Consider the following 17,198-nt stretch of genomic DNA (forward strand, 5'->3'; position numbering starts at 1 on the left):
GATCCATGGTCTGCCTAGTCATGACATTGATGGCCGCACCCAGGTCTATTAACACATTGGGGACAAGGATATCACCTATCTGAACAGAAACAACCAGGTTTCCAGGATTGGTATACTTTTCCATTTGTGCACATCCTGTCATTAACTCAGCTACTCGACCAACAAATTGAATGGTCTAAGGTTCTACTCTCTTCCTCCCTGGCTTTTTGAGACAGAGTTCCCTAATGATTTTCGTGCAGATTGGGATCTCTCTAATAGCCTGAAGCAAAGGGACCTTTATGCAAAGATTCCTCAGCTTAGAAGCTAGATTGGACTCGGGGTCACTCCTCTCCATAACTAGTCTCTCTAGATAGGGGGGCTGGTTTGAGGAAGATGGTAACTTTGATGGTGTTGGAATGGGCTGAATAGTGACATTGTTTTTTGAATGACTGGGAGTTTCCTCCTGATTTTTCTCCTCAATGATAACCATGGGTTGATTTTGTTTTTCTAGTTTAACTACCCTTCCCGATCTCAATTGAAGCTCATGTATCCCAACCGGAAAGGTTTGGTAAATAGGAGAAGGGGGTGGTTCAATAGAACGGATCGATTGCACCACCTTATTATTAGGATTTGGTACCGGTTGAGCAGGTAGTTGGGGTGGTCAAAAAGGTGGTGGTAAAGGTAATGGTGGCATCAGTTGACATTGTTTAGGCAGGGGAGGAAAGGATGGTTGTGACATATGGTGAGGTGCATATGTAGGAGGTGTTGAGTTACGAAATGGGTATGTATTTACTCTTAATTCCATCACCTTTTTCCTATTTTCTTATCTCTTTCATATCTTGATACGCTAACATATTGATGGATTATGATAAGAAACAGATGAACTACTCTCAATTAAGATTTAGCCACCGTAACTAACTCTTATTCCTTTTTATGCAGAGAAACAACGAAAGGAATAGTTGTTGTTCCCTAGAGACGGAACAACATAAACCAACAAAGGAAGAATGGGGCGTGTCGGTTGTGGTCAGGTCGGAGGACGAATCAGGACGATCAATGCTAAATATGAAGGGTGTCAGAATATAGCATTCAGTTACGAATCCCTTAGGATCTCCCAATCCTGAGGGATCACATTTATCTTTTACCTCTTTCTAACTATAAAAGTAAAAATTGTAGGAGGAAAGGGGAGGGATCTCTGTTTATTTCAAATTGTAATTTAATTTACAGACTGGTGATTTTGGAGGAACATGACCGTATTGTAATGAGACTTGAGTTCAATGGTTAATATATAATTTATGTTGTTGTTCATTCGTATTCTCTGAAGTAGCTCAATAGTATTCGCTGGTGGCTAAGGGCTCGGCCTCTGGTGGATCAAACTGCTACACCTTTTAGCAACCAACATTTTGGCGCCATTGCCGAGGAGAGTGTCACCATTTTACAAAGAGTGATGAATATATGATAATTGTTGCTGGGAAAGAATTGGGTATTGAAAACGAAGGTAAGAACCTATGTAACGAGAAAGTAAAGTGCTTGCTCCCCCGCCCGCTTTTCAACACAATTACAGAAAAGTAAAGTAGGTGTTTGATGTTTGTCTACTAGATAACTGGGTATTAAAAATGGAAGGTAAGAACTGCATACGGAGCAAGTAAAATGCCTGCTCCTACGCCTGCTTTCCAGTAGAATTTCTAGGAATTTAAGGTAGAAATAAACATTTGAATTTTTGCATGAATGACTAAGAAGAAAAGACCAGAAAAAAATACAATCCCAAACCCCAAACCTGAAAAATCTAAGGGACCGGTGACCCTTGGACGATCAACTTGTTGAAAATACAACAAGATGATGGAGCTTAGTGAAAATAAGTCACCTTCACTAAGTGGGCCTGCAGGCTATTTTTGGCACAAAGTCTATTTTTAGACATATGGATCATGGTCTATGAGTTGCAGGATGCTATTTATGGATGATTGGTCATGTTGGTAAAAATAGATGGACCTCTATTTTTAGACATATGGGCGGAGTCTATTTTTAGACTTCCAGTCAAAAAATAGAACAGTCAAATACTATCAGCTCTTAATAATATCTGGACTATAAACATTATCTTATCCTCTTGCAGCACTTCAGTTCGAGTTACGGATGTGGCACATGCAACTGCTAGAAGGAAATATGATTTTCCTATGGGTTAGTTGAGCTATTGCATGATGGAATTTAGTTAGAACTCAAGTGATTGAGTTTGATGGAGTTGATTGAGGAGTTGATGGAGTTGTGTTCAGTTTGACTTAGTTGAACTAGTTGTATTTAGTCTAACCGCCAAATACACTAGTGATGAGTGATGTGAATTAATTATTAATTAATTCACTAATTATTAACTCATAAATCAACTAAAGAATACATCAATTAACTCAGTGCATGGACAGTTCAGTGGAGACAAGTGTTAGAGGTGGGTGAAAGGGTAAGACTACTATCAGTTGTGACTATAGTTGTGCATGAGATTTGCACAATCATTGATTGAGATTGCCAATGAGGATTACGCAATAAAAGCCAAGGGAATTCGAACTTGTATCTTATCTATTCTCAACTTGGATTGCACAGTAGAGGCAGGCAAATAGTGGAGGAGATTTGAACCCGTGACTTGTTCAGATCTGAGCTAGTTTGTGTGTAGCATGTGGAGATAGTAATGAGTACTTGTGAGGAGTATTGTACTATGTATTGTTACATGTTCTCTATCATTATAATATACAGATAGTTGGGGGTTTTCAGCTGTATGATTTCCCCATTACATACTGTGTTGGTATGTGTGATTGATGTTTCAATGTGCACATGCGATTGTTTCTTTAATTCCGCAAATTGATGATCAATGGTAGAGGAGGTTATATATTATGCATGCATTCCGCAAATAGTGTATAATCAGGATAATCTCTGTGAATAAGTGTTATATTATTCAAATTTCTACATGGTATCAAAGCGAAGTTGATCATTAGATCTATTATTCAGAAAGTGATTACATTTTTATTTCTTCAGGCAGAGTCTGTAATCGGGCCAGGTAGCCTCTGGATTCATCCTTCTTTTGGAAGGTGAGATATCCGGTAAATTCCCATATAGTCAATCTCTGTACGAGAAACACTTTGTTCTCACGAATTTTAGATCAGAAGCGGTTGAGTTTTGAGCTGGTGGAATTCGAATTTGCAGCAGTGTTTTCTTGGTGTCAAAGTTGAAATGTCTTTCAACGGTTTGCGATTGGAGTATGCCATTGAAGGCAACTCTAATTATATTGCATGGAAAGACAGGATGGAGGCAGTGTTAGATGACAATGGGTTGAAGGAGTTCATAGAGGCTAAGGTCCCAAAGCCTACTGATGCTGCTCAAGTTGAGGCTTGGCAAAAGAAGACAACAAAGTGTCGAAGGATTCTGTTGGAGGGCGTGACGGATCACATTGTATCCAACCTACATGGAAAGGCTTCTCCATACTTGATGTGGAAAGCATTGACAGATTTATTCCAAAGAAAGAGCGACCAGAGGAAGTTGGCACTCAAGGATAAACACAGAAACATTAAGTGTGAGAAAGGAGACAGTATGCCTAAGTATCTCACGAAGTTCACCCAATGTCAGGATGAGCTGGGAAGTGTGGGGGTGATTGCCGATGATGAGGACTTGGTGAGCTTGGCTCTCCTTGGTCTTCCAAAGAGTTGGCATTCCTATCAGGACTCTGTCAATGGTCGGGAGAAATTTCTGGGATGGGAGAGACTTTGGTCTGATCTTGTGTAAGAGGAGATTGGGCGGAATACCAGGGACGAATCTTCATCAAAGGCATCTGATGAAGAAAATTGCGCTTTGGCTACCAAAGCAAAGAAGGGGAAGAACAAGAAAGCTTCTCATTCTGGTGCGAAAGGCAAGAAGCAGGACATGTCCAAGGTGAAGTGCTTTCACAGTCACCAGCACAGACATTATGCCACAAATTGTCCGCAGAAGAAGAAAAATAAGCAAGCTGTTGGATCTGCAGCGGGAGAGGCCTTAACCTCATAGTTTGAGCTAGATTTTTCGCTGATCGCATGCTTGGTATCCAGTGTGATGGGATCGGTATGGTTTTTGGACAGTGGTGCGCCTTTTCACATTACAAGAGATCGAGATTTGTTTTCTGATCTGGATGAGAAAGATCTTCGAGTGCACATCGAGATGGGAGATGATGGTAGATACAGTGCGACCAGTATCGGTACCATTTCCTTTGAGAGGGAGTCTAGTAAACCCTTTGTATTGAAGGAAGTGATGCATGTTCCAGGATTGAAGAAGAATATTATCTCTGTGGAGATGTTAGAAGACAAGGGATATGATGTTGTCTTCAGCGAGGGAAAGGCTTTCCTACGCAGTAAGACAACTGGAGAAACCTGGAAGATAGGGGTTCGAGTCAAGAACCTTTATCAATTGCATGTAGATGGCTGCGCAACAATGGCATGCAAGGTAGAAGGATTGGTGAGCCGGGATGATGGCGAGTTGTGGCACTGGAGATTGGGCCACCTTCACCATGGAGCCTTGAAGATACTACAACAGATTTCTACTGGGCTTCCTGAAGGCACTCTTGCGCAGTCAGATCAGTGCAAGGGGTGTACTTTGGGAAAATTTGAGAAAGCCACCTTTCTGTGAGTTCAAAGAGCTGGTAGAGAAGGAATCAGGGAAGAAGGTGAAGGCTCTTAGGAGCAACAATGGTGGTGAATTCATCTCTGACGAGTTCAAGGACTTTTGTAGTGCAGAAGGGATTTGAAGAGAGCTCATAGCTCACCATAACCCACAGCAGAACGGGGTTGCTAAGCGGAAGAACAGAACAATCGTGGGTGCTGCACGGGCAATGTTGCATGATCAGGGCCTACCCCTTCACTTGTGGGTGGAGGCATGCAATACTGCAGTATATGTGCAGAACCGTTGTCCTCACAAGATACGTGGCATGAGTACACCCGAGGAGGCTTATTTTGGTAAGAGGCCTAATATTTCCCATTTGAGGATTTTTGGTTCTCCTGTTTACATGCATGTGACAAAGGATGCCAGGAAGAAGCTGGAGGCAACCACAGAGGTAGGGATATTTGTGGGGTACATTGATACACCCCACAACTATCGTGTGTATTTTCCAGATAGTCGCAAGACTGTTGTGCAACGGGATATCAAATTTCAGGAGGAGAAAGCCATGAAGTGTTCGCTTGAGAGGGAGCCACACTTGCATGCAGATGAGGAGCTATTAGTTCCTAAGGATGAGCTTCAGGATGTGGATCAACCACAAGATGAAGTTCATGGAGTGGAAGAGACCACTCATGCAGCGCCAACCATCAGAGGGCGAAAGCACACTACAGAAGCTGAGCGACTGGCTCAGGATGCAAAGAAGGTTGTAGGACCACCTACATCATAGCACAGACAGAGACAATCACCTGATCGGTACACTGGATACATGGTTCTTGTGAGCAAATGTGTTGTGACTGAGCCATCCTATTTTGAGGAAGCTGTGGAGGATCCCGCATGGGTAGATGATTTGATTTTGATGGGAGATGAGTTGTTGATACTTTCATGCAAGGAGGATCTTGCTAGAGGGTTTGAGATGAAGGACTTGGGCCTCCTTCATTATTTCCTGGGATTGGAAATTTGGCAGTGCAGTGATGGACTATTTGTTTCTTAGGGTAAGTATGCCCGGGAGATACTGGAGAAGTTCAACACGCATGGCTGCAAGCCTATTGATACTCCTCTTCCTAGAGGTTGGAGGAAGGAGGATGCTACTTCAATGGAGGTAGTGGATGCCATTGTTTATCGATAGTTGGTGGGGTCGCTTATGTATCTGGTCAATACACGACCAGATATATGCTATGCTATTAACCAGCTTTCAAGAGCTATGGTTAAGCCAACCAAGCTCTTCTGGAAGGCAGGAAAGCATGTATTGCGTTATCTCAGAGGCACATCGGGATATGGATTGTGGTACAGACAGGAGGATGAGGTGAAGCTATGTGGCTTCACGGATGCAGATTGGGCAGGGAGCCCAATGGACAGAAAGAACACATCTGGATGGATCTTCAGTATCGGGTCGATAGCAGTTTCTTGGTACAGCAGGAAGAAGATATCCATGGCACTCAGTTTAGCAGAGGCCGAGTATATGGTAGCAAGTTTGGCTGCATGCGAGGCTATATGGATGAGGAAGATCCTGGTCGGGTTGTTCGGGTCACACTTGTAGCCTACTATGATTTATTGTGATAACCATAGTTGCATTAAACTCTCGGCTAATCCAGTATTTCATGATAGATCCAAGCACATCGACATCAGGTACCATCATATTAGAGATTGTGTGCAGTGGAGAATCATGTTACTTTCATACATTCCCACGGAGGATCAGGATGCTGATATCTTGACGAAGGCGAACACTAGGAGCAAACTCGAATACCACAGAGGCAGGATAGGGGTTTCAGATAATCCATATCTTGTTGAGAGGGAGTGTTGAAAATGCAACAAGATGATGGAGCTTAGTGAAAAGAAGTCGCCTTCACTAAGTGGGCCCGCAGGCTATTTTTGGCGCAAAGTCTATTTCTAGACTATGTCTATTTTTAGACATATGGATCATGGTCTATGCGTTGCAAGATGCTATTTATAGATGATTGGTCATGTTGGTAAAAATAGATGGACCTCTATTTTTAGACATATGGTCATATTCTATTTTTAGGCTGCTAGTCAAAAAATAGAACAGTCGAATATTATTAGCTCTTAATAATATTTGGACTATAAACATTATCTTATCCTCTTGCAGCACTTCAATTCGAGCTACGGATGTAGCACATGCAACTGCCAGAAGGAAATACGCTTTTCCTATGGGTTAGTTGAGCTATTGCATGATGGACTTCAATTAGAACTCAAGTGATTGAGTTTGATGGAGTTGATTGAGGAGTTGATGGAGTTGTGTTCAGTTTGACTTAGTTGAACTAGTTGTATTTAGTCTAACTGCCAAATACACTGGTGATGAGTGATGTGAATTAATTATTAATTAATTCACTAATTATTAACTCATAAATCAACTAAAGAATACATCAGTTAACTCAGTGCATGGACAGTTTAGTCGAGACAAGTGTTAGAGGTGGGTGAAAGGGTAAGACTACTATCAGTTGTGACTATAGCTGTGCATGAGATTTTCACAATCATTGATTGAGATTTCCAATGAGGATTATGCAGTACAAGCCAAGGGAATTCAAACATGGATCTGATATATTCTCAACTTGGATTGTGTAGTAGAGGCAGGCAAACAGTGGAGGAGATTTGGACCCGTGACTTGTTCAAATCTGAGCTAGTTTGTGTGTAGCATGTGGAGATAGTACTGAGTACTTGTGAGGAGTATTGTACTATGTATTGTTACATGTTCTCTATCATTATAATATACAGATAGTTGAGGGTTTTCCACTATATGCTTTCCCCATTACATATTGTGTTGATATGTGTGATTGATGTTTCAATGTGTGCATGCGATTGTTTTTTTAATTCCGCAAATTGATGATCAATAGTAGAGGAGGTTATGTATTATGCATGCATTCCGCAAATAGTGTATAATCAAGATAATATCTGTGAATAAGTGTTATATTATTCAAATTTCTACACAACTTTTATTGATGAAATCTTAAGAAAAGCTAAATCTCAGCCATCAGTAGGTCTCCAAACTGTTGCTTCTAGACAACCTACTATCTCCCTTCAGGCCACAGGCTCACCATCTATAGCCTACACTGAGGTCCACAATAAAACTGAAGGGACTGAACATAGTTTTCAAGATATTGAAAATTCACGATCAATTCCCTCACAAGAAGGGAATTCTTGCAACATCCGTGAAGGAGAAGGAGAAACAGGGGAATCCGAGGAACCAAGATCTCTTGAGGTAGTAATTGAGCAGAGGACACCTAGTGTCCCAGATCAAGGGAGTGTTGTTAGGATCGTTTCTGCCTCTTCCAGACATCCTAGGGACAGCTCTCTAGCTCCAGAGATCCCGGAAGGGTACTGGCATATCTTTGATCAAATGGCCAATAATCCAAAAACACCCCAGACCTCTACATTACAGTATCCTATTGTTGACACAACTGTCAATGCCCCCATGAAACCTATCCCTCTACAAAATTTTCCCACCTTTCATCAAATCACTTTAGAAGATCTGGATGCATTCCTGTTTGAATTCAACATCCTATGTCGAGGTTATGATTACACCACTGACCCCCAGAAACTGAAGCTGTTTCCCTCCACTTTAAAGGGAGCAGCCCTGCGTTGGTTTATGGGACTGGGTGGAGGCACCATCAATGATTTGGACCAAATGAAAACTACCTTCCTTAAAAAATATCAAGATTATTGCAGATCTAGAGAACTAAAAGATGAGATAGTCCAAATGGTAGCAAGGCCTAGCAAAACATTGAAAGATTATGTGGAGCATTTCCAATATAACCTCCAAAGGTCTCCCTATGCAAATCTGCCTGATAATGTGCTAAAAACCACGATGATTAATGGGATGAAAGACCAGTGGATAGAGACACTAAATATCATGGGTAAATGTGATATCTATCAAGAATAATATGCTAACATTATTGATTTGTGTATCAGATGCTCGAGGGGCAGTACAAGACGGAAACCAGCTGAACGCGATGCGATCACTAGGGACATCAAAGTCTCTGGCAGAAGCATTAATCGTAATGAAATCGGCAACTTGCTGGAAGATTTAAAAATGGATATCCTGGGAACCTTGACAACACAATTAGACATCATGCAAGCCAAGCAGAAGCAGGGTGAAGCAGAACAAAACCTGGTTATTTTTTCCCTCAATGCAGGAAGAAACATAGTCATAAAGAATGCCCATTGGATATGGTACAGACCTGTGCCATATGCACTAAAGAACATGCCACAGAAAATTGCCCATCGCTCCTAGGATTAAAAGAGGTCTTCAAGGAGGTAGAGGAAGAAGCAGAACCAGTCTACCGATTAAACTAGCATCGCCAATGGAAAGCATGATAAATAGGTATGCCTACCGACCCATCTTTATTCTTTCAACCTTCAGAATATAATTCTTAGCAATACACAAGAGCTACGTGGCAGAACCAACCACCTTTTCCTAATTGGTCACCACAAGCATTTTCTATGCCACTTTGGTCCAATCAGTCAAATTAGAACAATAGTTGGCCAAATTCCTCTTACTTTCCATCATTCTGGCAAAACAATCCATATCCATCTCAATGGTCCCCCTCCACTTCACAAAACCAAAAATGGCAATCAAGATTGCAAAGACCTATGAACCAGTAGGTAGGGATAGTTCCCCTACCTCAAACTACGCTACCAGCACCTTACATGTTGTAGCAGAATCCTCAACCCAATCTATGACCGCAATTCCCAGCCCAGCCCAACCCAAATCCTAACAATAGACCAGTCCAGTCAGTACAAATTATTGAAGGTCTAGATTCGGAAACTGAGTTGAGAGAATGTAATGAACTCAAATTGAGGTCTGGATGAATAATCACGCCAGAGGATGATAAAAATATGCAATTGGAAGAACCACTACATGTAGAACAAACAACTCAAAGGGAGAATACAGTCAAACAAAAAAGCCACGAACAAACTATTACCTCTTCTCTGCCATTCCTAGAAAGATTGATTATACCTTGCCCAATCGAATATCCCGACTTCGATCTCCTGGGAGAATTAAAAAATCTTTGTGTAAAAATACCCCTCCTCTAGGCTATTCAGGACATTCCAATCTATGCAAAAACCATTAAGGAATTGTGTACCAAAAAGCCTATGAGGAAAATAAAGGTAACACCAACTGTCCACGTAGTTGGAACTTTGTCTGATTTATTATTAGGCAGAGAGATACCGGTGAAATATGAAGACCTAGGAAACCCTATTGTCACAATACAAATAAATGGATGCTCCTTTCCCAATGTGTTAGTCGATCTAGGGGCAACCATTAATATTCTCACAACAACAACCTGTCAGAGACTTGGCATCACAGCCTTAGATCGAACTATGACCTTGCTGGAACTTGCTGACTGTTCAGTTATTAAACCAGAAGGGACATTACAAGATGTAATGGTGTCTGTAGATTATTGGGAGTACCCAACATATTTCTTGATTATTAATCCTAGAAACCAGCTAGATGGACATCCTCTAATATTAGGAAGACCTTGGCTAGCGACCACAGATGCTTAGATAAGCTGTCGAACAGGAAATGTGACTATAGCCAGAGGAAATAATGTGAAGAACCTAGCTTTATACCCTCCAGCTCAGCCAAGCCTAACCATAATAAAAACTAGGAAGCAACCTATAACATATTTAACCGAAAATATTCGATCACCACTAACTATAACATATGCTCTTGAATTTAAGAACCAAACAGAGGATGATATTATTAACACTTACATTAACCACCCAGCTGCCGTATCTAATCTAAAATGTCACATTATTGAAGCAATCCTTAATAATGAAATTGAAGAAGATCCTTTAAAAGATATCAATGACCAAACAATACCAACAACAACTGTCTATAACAACAAACCTATTGAAATTGAGCCAGGGAAAGTCCTTAACATTAAAACTTGGGTGATGACCAACAGTAGAAGCTTGTTCAAATCCTTAGGAAATATAAAGGGGCTTTCGCTTGGGATTACCCAGATATGAAAGGGATTGACCCCCAATTATGTATGCACCACATCTACACTGAAAAAGATGTGAGACCCATTCGACAACCTCAACGAAGATTAAACCCTCACCTAAAAGATGTTGTTAAAGACGAACTACAGAAACTGTTAGATGTAAATTTCATCTATCCTATATCTGATAGTAAATGGGTTTCTCCATTAGTTGTGGTTCCTAAAAAGAATGGGAAATGGCATATATGTGTCGATTATAGAGAGCTTAACAAAGCAACGCAAAAAGATCATTTTCCCCTTCTGTTTATCGACCAGGTTCTAGACACATTGGCAGGTAAAAAATTCTTCTCTTTCCTGGACGACTTCAGTGGCTACAACAAAATCCAAATTTCCCTTGAAGACCAAGATAAGACTATCTTCACCTGCCCCTGGGGGACGTTTTCTTATAGGGTATTACCTTTCTGACTGTGAAATGCACCTGCTACATTCTAGAGAGCCATACTCAATATTTTTGCAGACTTGATAAACGAGGGATTAGATGATCCGGATTTAAACAGGAACGCAACAAATTACAGAGATAACCATATGCACAAAGATGCAGCGGAAATAATACTTCATTTCATTAATGGAAAATACTGAAATATGCTTACAAACAGAAATGGAAAATAAACTAGCTAGGGCGATGGTAGCTTATCTCTGAGAAGAGATGTGATGGCTACATGCCTCTGAACTGTGTTACAATGAGGCTCGAAGGCCTATTTATTGTTGAGAAACAATGGAAAACCCTTAACATTCCAAAACCTAACCCTAGGAGATGAAACGCCAAACTGTGGGCCCCGTTTGGGGGTAAATTGGTACATCAACTTCCCGGGGTCGTAACTTTGGCATATGATCTCCGTTTGACGCGTACAATAGCTCGTTAGAAAGATCTATCCGAGTACTACCACTTTGGGAGGCAACATCGGTCCATGGACCCATGTTGCCCCAGATTCCCAAAAAAACGTCGTTTAGGGCCTCAAAACGGCTCCGGAAGTTCAGGACTCGAAAAAATGCTAAAAATAGTAAACTGTGCTACAATTAAGGAAACTGAAAATGCTGAGAAAGACAATGGTGGGGGTCCAGGTGGACTTGGCAGGTGGCCACCAATATCCACCTGGATCATTCCTCCCCCCTTAGGAAGCAATGGTCCCCATTGCGTTGAGCTCCTCCATGAGATGAGGAAACTTCTGCTGAGCTTGTTCCCTGGTGAGCCACTTGCCCTGCTGAAGGAGTTGGCCTGCTTTGACAACTCGATACAGTTGGATATTCTGTTGGCGAGTGTTCTTGATCTGTGTGTCCATGATCCGATCAGTTGCAGCTTGTTCCATGCAATCTGGATTTAATTCTGTGGGTTTGAGCTGTTCTGCAATGTCGGATGTGTCTAGCAATGGTGGAAAGTATGGCCGAAGGCGGTCCACATTGAACACTGGGTGCAGGGCAAGGAATGGGGGAATGCTGAGCTCAAATGCATTGTCTCCCATAGCCTTAGTAATGGTGTAAGGACCATATCGGAGTGGTCTCAATTTCCGATAGGCTCCAGTAAGGCGTTCCTTTTGCAAATGCAACCAGACTTTGTCGCCCACCTGAAACTTGTGTGGCACCCGATGTTGATCATGTCGCTGCTTGTACTTGGCATTTGATTTCTCAAGGATGTCATGGACCTGCTGGCGAATATGTTGGATGCGCTCAATGAAGCTGGTGGCCTTATCTGTTTCGGACTGGACATGAGCTGAATTCATGTGAGTAGCTGCAAGTGGCATGGCCACATCAATGGGGCATAGTGGCTGGAATCCCAAACCCACCTGAAAAGGGCTATGGCCAGTGGAGCTGTGAAGAGCTCGGTTGTAGCTGTGCTGAACGTAGGGGAGGCTCTCGTCCCATGTGCGAGGATGCTTTGAGTTATACATGCGTAGAATGTGCACAATCATCCTATTGACAACCTCTGTCTGGCCATCAGTTTGAGGATGGAAGGCTGTGGACTTCGTGAGTTTGGTGTCCAGCATTGACGAGAGACTGGACCAAAAGGTGCTGAGAAACCGACTGTCCCGATCTGAGATGATAGACTGTGGGATCCCAAAGTGCACCCACACTCGTTCAAAGAAGAGTTTAGCAGTGGCTTCTGCTGTGATATTCTTCTTGCAGGCCATCATAATGGCCATCTTTGAGAACCTGTCGACGACCACAAAAACACAGTCATTTCCATGCTTAGTGGAAGGAAGGCCTGACATGTAATCCATGGAGATGGATTCCCAAGGTCGACTAGGGGTAGGCAACGGGGTATAGAGGCCTTGCTTCTTAATGGTCGGTTTGGCAATGGCACAGGCAGTACATGATCGGATGTACTTCCCAACATCCTGTCGAAGATTCGGCCAATAGAAATAGTTTTGCAGTACTGCCACTGTTTTCTCGACCCCGAAATGCCCAACAGCCCGACTGTAGTGTGCTTCCCAAATCATCTTGGCACGCTCGCTTGAAGGAACACAAAGGTGACCGAAGTGGCATAATAGGGCATCCTGGAGGTGAAAATCTGCAACCTGCCGACCCTCCAAGAGTGTCTGGTATGTGTGGCCGAATTCTGGGTCGCTTTTGTAGAGAAGTGGCCAATCAGAAGTCTCGTGCCTGCAAGAGTTGAGCACGGTGGTTAGCGCCATGATCGGTGGTCGACTGAGGCAATCTGCAACATTATTGGTGCTGCCCTTTTTATACTTGATATTCAAGTGAAACTGTTGCAGGTATGTAGACCACTTCTGATGGCGATCATTCTGCAATTTCCCTTGGGTCTGTATGAACTGCAGAGGTCGGTGGTCTGTGTGGATGACCGTTTCCTTCCCCAAAATGTAATGCTTCCATTGTCGGCAGGCTTGTACAATGGAATACATCTCTTTATCATAAGTGGGGTACTTCCGGACTGTGTCTGAAAGTGTTTCATTGTGATATGCCACTGGATGTCCATGTTGAGTAAGGGCTGCCCCAATAGCATAGTCAGAGGCATCTGTCTCGACCTCAAATGGTTGTTGTAAATCTGGTAACGCGAGCACTGGTGCCGTGCAGAGGCGATCCTTCAACTCCCTGAATGCCTTCTGTTGAGATTCAGACCAAAAGAATTTTGCTTTCGCCCCGCCCTTGGTGACTTGACTCAAGGGCCAAGAAATATGAGAAAATCCCAACACAAACCTGCGGTAGAAGTTGGCAAGACCTAGAAAGCTGCGGAGCTCTGTTAGAGTGGTTGGAGAGGGCCAATCCCGAATGACTTGGACCTTGGCTGGATCGACATGCACCCCCTGTTCATCAATGATGTATCCCAGATACTGAACCTCGGTCATGCCAAAAGTGCATTTCTCCAAATTGGCACATAGCTTGTGTTGCCGCAGTGTTTGGAGAACCTGTCGGATGTGGTGGAGGTGCTCTTCCCAACTCTGGCTGAAGATCAGAATGTCATCCAAGTATACTACTACAAAGGAGTTGGTGAATGGCCGCAAGATGTCATCCATTAGCCTCATAAAGGTTGCAGGAGCATTCGTCAATCCGAAAGGCATGACCAACCATTCGAAGAGGCCCTCCTTGGATTTGAAGACAGTCTTCCACACATCTGAGGGTTCAATTGGTACCTGGTGATATCCTGACTTCAGATCGATCTTGCTGAAATATTTCGCCCCCTTTAGTTGGTCTAGGAGGTCATCAATCCGCGGGATCGGGTACCTATTACGGACAGTGATCTTGTTCAGCGCCCGATAGTCAATACAGAGTCTCCACGTCCCATCCTTCTTCTGTACCAATACTATCGGGCTCCCACAGGGCGAAGAACTCGGACGGATGTGACCTTTCTGTAGGAGCTCCTGAATCTGCCTCTTGATTTCATTGTTCTCCAGAACAGAGCGCCGATAAATTGGTCCATTGGGTAGCGGCGCACCTGGGGTCAGATCGATGGAGTGCTTGACTTGACAGTGCAGAGGAACCCCTGCCGGGGAGGTGAAGATGTCTTCGTACTCCTCCACAATCTTATCCATCTGTAGCTGCCGTGCAGAGGGGCCCCGTTTGGAGGCCGCGGCCACTATCTTCTTCTTCCCTTGAGGGCGTATCATCAGGAAAACAAATTTCCTGGTTTTGGAAATGATCTTACTGCATTGTTTTGCAGTAATCAAAGAGATGGCGGCAGGTGGTGCTACCTCTGGTATCCTGAACAACTTATTTCCCAATGTAATAATAACAGCACGGGGCCTTGATTCATACACAGCATGTCGCTTCCACAAGTAGGGTTGTCCTAGTAATACATCACAAACTTCAAGGGGAGCAATGTCACACAATACCTCATCCGTGAAGGGCTTGATGTTGTATGGAAGGCGACACTGCTGGCTCACGCGAAGATCTCGCCCTTGGTGAAGCCACCCAATGGTGTATGGTTGTGGATGTGCTGTGGTCGGTAAGCCCAACCGCTTCATGACCTCTGCCGAAATGAGGTTCTTTTGACTCCCGCTATCAACAATGAACTGTATCGGGGAGCCCTTTACCCACATCTGGGAGTGGAAGAGACACTCCTCCTCCTCTGGATCTTCGGGTTCATTTTTCTGGATCTTTGCGGTAGCAACAGTGGCGCTGGGATCCGCATCAATGATCTGCTTCCCTTTTTCATACCCCTTATCGGGTTCTGACTCAGAGTCGGAACATGCATCTGATTCTGAAACCTTTAGCTCAGCCACCAGTGACTGCTTGGCCCGACACTCACTTGTGTTGTGAGTGGAGCTCTTATGGAACTCGCACCATTTTCCAGTGTCCTTTCTCGGCTTCGCGGCGTTGCTCTTTGCTTGTAGCTTCGGCTGGTTGTCTTGGGCTGTCCCGCCTTGGCTTTGTCCTTTGTTCTGTGGTTTAGGGGCACCTTTCCCCTGCTTTGGATTCGCAGATCCAAAGTCTCGCTTCTTTTGTTTAAACTTCTGCTCGACCTTGACGGCATACCGGTATGCTGCGCCGAGCGAGGGGATGTTCAGGAACTGTATTTCTTCCTGGATGTACTTGTGCAGGCAGCCACGATATTTGAGTATCAAATGTTGCTCCGAATCCTTGATACCCAACTTTGTGCGAAGGGTATGGAAAAGATTGGTGAACTCCGGCACGTCTTGGTCCCTTCCCTGCCGCAGCGTGGTCCACTTTATGTATTCATCCTCATAGCTTCCGACAGGGTAGTACTGCTCCTTGATGGCATCCCGGAACGAATCCCAGGTGGGTGCGGCTGAAAATAGTGAGCCAGTACTTTCATCCTTCTGCTCGCAGTAGGTTTCCCACCAGTCCTTGACGTGGGGGGCTGCTTTGAGAAGAGCAAAAACAATCTTTTCCCGACTTGAAAATTCATGAACAGAAAAATAACCCTCTAGCAGATTTAACCATTTATCTACGGCATCGACGTCTATCTGACCCTCGAATATGGGGATTTCAAAATTAACTTGTACCTTAAAGGGTGTGGCGTTTCTAGAGGAGCTGCTGGAAGCCGATGCGCCGCTTCTGGGTAGCCGCTGAAGGATCTGCGCAAAGCTGTCCATCATCGCGTTCCGTTGTCGCTCGAGCACTTCTTCGAGCAAGATTTTGATGGGATCTCCTGCCCCCTCGTCTTTCTTCTCGTCCGCCATGGGAGGCCGTCGGGATTTTCGAGGCTGGTCTTGCAAAGGTTCAACCAGTTCAAGCCCTAACTCCTTATATCCCGACCTTGTTGGGGACATGCAAAGAAAAACAGAGAAAGAGCAGACCGCTCTGATACCACTGATCCAGATTTAAACAGGAACGCAACAAATTACAGAGATAACCATATGCACAAAGATGCAGCGGAAATAATACTTCATTTCATTAATGGAAAATACTGAAATATGCTTACAAACAGAAATGGAAAATAAACTAGCTAGGGCGATGGTAGCTTATCTCTGAGAAGAGATGTGATGGCTACATGCCTCTGAACTGTGTTACAATGAGGCTCGAAGGCCTATTTATTGTTGAGAAACAATGGAAAACCCTTAACATTCCAAAACCTAACCCTAGGAGATGAAACGCCAAACTGTGGGCCCCGTTTGGGGGTAAATTGGTACATCAACTTCCCGGGGTCGTAACTTTGGCATATGATCTCCGTTTGACGCGTACAATAGCTCGTTAGAAAGATCTATCCGAGTACTACCACTTTGGGAGGCAACATCGGTCCATGGACCCATGTTGCCCCAGATTCCCAAAAAAACGTCGTTTAGGGCCTCAAAACGGCTCCGGAAGTTCAGGACCCGAAAAACTGCTAAAAATAGTAAACTGTGCTACAATTAAGGAAACTGAAAATGCTGAGAAAGACAATGGTGGGGGTCCAGGTGGACTTGGCAGGTGGCCACCAATATCCACCTGGATCATTAGAGGTGTACATGGATGATTTTACAGCCTATGGAGATGACTTCGAGCAGGCATTACAGACACTAGAGAAAGTCCTGGAAAGATGCATTACTACTAGGCTCTGCTTAAGCAACGAGAAATGCCACATGATGATGATAGAAGACCTGATCCTGGGTCAGTACATCTCAGCAGCTGGAATTCAGGTATATCTAG

Source organism: Pinus tabuliformis, chromosome 6, assembly GCF_031772625.1.
Source record: "Pinus tabuliformis cultivar Carrire ecotype Pingquan chromosome 6, CPIR1, whole genome shotgun sequence".
NCBI classification, from domain to species: Eukaryota; Viridiplantae; Streptophyta; class Pinopsida; order Pinales; family Pinaceae; genus Pinus; species Pinus tabuliformis.